Source organism: Scylla paramamosain, chromosome 41 (assembly GCF_035594125.1).
Source record: "Scylla paramamosain isolate STU-SP2022 chromosome 41, ASM3559412v1, whole genome shotgun sequence".
Classification (NCBI taxonomy): domain Eukaryota; kingdom Metazoa; phylum Arthropoda; class Malacostraca; order Decapoda; family Portunidae; genus Scylla; species Scylla paramamosain.
The window spans coordinates 10,019,467-10,021,966 of record NC_087191.1 but is presented as its reverse complement, the minus strand read 5'-3'; the positions used below and the strand labels follow the sequence as shown (position 1 = coordinate 10,021,966).

The 2,500-nt window shown below is 37.0% G+C and overlaps 1 protein-coding gene and 1 long non-coding RNA gene across 4 annotated transcripts in view; one reads left to right on the top strand and one right to left on the bottom strand.

The window, feature by feature from the left end:
* The window catches only part of LOC135092981 (R-spondin-1-like), a 186,863-nt gene that overhangs the window by 53,949 nt on the left and 130,414 nt on the right, over positions 1-2,500 (bottom strand). The gene's annotated exons all lie outside the window — the stretch shown is intronic.
* Positions 1-2,500, top strand: part of LOC135092982 (uncharacterized) — a 77,651-nt gene that overhangs the window by 56,768 nt on the left and 18,383 nt on the right. The gene's annotated exons all lie outside the window — the stretch shown is intronic.

Genomic DNA, 2,500 nt, shown 5'->3' with positions numbered 1-2,500 from the left:
AAGGGCCCTTGATTTAGTACTATTGCTTTGGATCATAAACTACAAAGCCATTTTCTCTTCCCATTAAGTACAGTTCTCACCCAAAATTATGCTGATTTACAAATATTGGATGTATTTTTTCCCCCCGTGCACATTTAGCTCTTAAACGTGCAATTCCTGGGGTCTTTTTTTACATATTTTTCTTTTATCTTTCTTTTTTCCTTTTTTTTGTTTTTGAGTTGCTTAGGTAAAGACTGGTGGATAAGCTAGAAGAGTAGAGTGTTTGTGGTGTTTGTGGTCAGGAGTGTTTTGGCATAAAGTATTCTCTCTCTCTCTCTCTCTCTCTCTCTCTCTCTCTCTCTCTCTCTCTCTCTCTCTCTCTCTCTCTCTCTGGCAGTGTTTCTTCCTTTCTTTTTTTTTTTATTTTCAGCTGTTTTTAATTGATTCCTTTCTTTCTCGTATTCTTTTCATGTTTTTTCCTTTTCCTTTATTTTTTTTTCTTCTTCTTCTTCTTTTTCTTTTTTCTCCTCCTCCTTCTCCTCCTCCTCCTCCTCCTCCTCCTCCTCCTCCTCCTCCTCCTCCTCCTCCTCTTCCTCCTCCTCTTCGTCTATTTAATTTATCTCCTTCAAGTAGTATTTCACTAACATTCCATTGCTGTAGATGACCTGAAGAGAGAGAGAGAGAGAGAGAGAGAGAGAGAGAGAGAGAGAGAGAGAGAGAGAGAGAGTACAACACTAAAAAGAATGTCCACACACAGACAGGGAAGCAGAGAGAAATAAAAGTAAAAGCACAAAAAGAAGAAAAAAAAAGAGAAGAAGAAGAAGAAGAAGAAGAAGAAGAAGAAGGAGGAGGAGGAAAAAACCTTCATTCCTCCCTCACCTTCTTCACCTCTCACCTTCTTCTACCTGTCCTTGCCAACTAACACGACCAGTACAGGCAACACGTCCACTCTCCCCACACAGATTCACAACAAGTCAACACACACCTTGATTCCCAGCCTGCACCAATACCCCGTTTCTTCTCTACTCTGATAAATCTTAAGGCGCATTTGCAATTTCCTAGGCGGTTCCTGGGTGGGAGTATCAAGGGGCAAGGAGTTTGGGGTGAGTGAAGGGCAAGGTTGTAAATTTCGGCCCCTCTCAAAGCCACGTGGCGGGGTCAGGGAGGTGGATGGGGTCACAAGGTCAGAGGGAGCTGTGAAGTATTGACGGTCCCTGCTTTCTTTCTTTGCTCGTAATGTTGTCTTTGGATCAGGATAACTCTGTCTTCCTTCTTTTCTTCCTTCCTTCCTCCCTTCCTTTCTATTTCTTTTGAATTTTTTGTTCTTGTTTTTTTCTGTTTTTTTTTTTTTCTTTTCTTTGTTTTTTTTTTCAGTAATTTTTTTGTTTGTTTCTTTTCCTTCCTGGCTCGTAATTTTGCCTTCCTGCCGTCCTTCCTTCCTTTCTTCCTTCCTTTCTCTTGATTTTTTTTGTTTTTTGTGTTTTTCTTTGGTTTCTTTTCTTTCGTGAGTTTCCTTTTATTCTTTGTTCGTAATTTTGTCTCTGGATCAGGATAACTTTTTCTTCCTTCCATCCTCCTTTCCTTCATTTATTTATTTTTTTCTTTATTTCTGTCTGTTTCTTTTTGGTTTCTTGATCCAATCTTTTTTTTTGTGTGTGCTTTTCATTTGATTTTATTCGTTTTGTTGTTTTTTTTTGGTTTATTGTTGTATCATGGTAAATCTGTATTCTTTCTTATTCCGTCTTATTTTCTTTTTTGTCTCTTTTGTTGCTTTTGTTGCTCGTCTATTGTCTATCTACACTGTTCCTTTTTATTCGTGGCTTGTATTTAATGTAATGTTTTTGTATGAGAATAAGATTGCTTTCTTTCTCTTGATCTCTTTATTTATTTATTTTTTTTTTTCTATGTTTCGTCATGTTCTCTGCTTCATTTTTTTTTTTTTTTTGCTTATTGCTTTAAGTGTCTCTAATCTTTATTTCCTCATAATGTTACGTTTATTTGAGTTTATCTTCGCTCTCTTTCCCTTTTTCTGTTTTGTGCCTTCTGTTTCTTCGCTGTCTTTCTCCTGTCTCCCTTTTATTCCCTTTTTGTATTTTTTTGTGTATTTGTTTTCCGTTTGCTTGTTAGTTTATCTATTTTATTTTTTTTAACTCTCTCTCTCTCTCTCTCTCTCTCTCTCTCTCTCTCTCTCTCTCTCTCTCTCTCTCTCTCTCTCTCTCTCTCTCTCTCTCTCTCTCTCAATCTTTATTCGTTTCTTGACCTTTTTCTTATTGCTTATTAATATTTAAGAATCACCTCAAGGTTATCTTTTTCTCCTCTTCTCCTTTTTCGTTTTCTCTTCTTAACATCTTTCTTTTATTTCTCACCCACTTACTCACTCACTCACTCTTCCACTCACTCACTCACTCACTCTTCCGCAGATCCTGGATTCTCTCCCTTTTTTTTTTTTTTTTTCTCTCATTTTAATATTTTCTAGACCGGTTTCCTGGCATATTATCCTCATCTATTTTGTCTGTCTGTC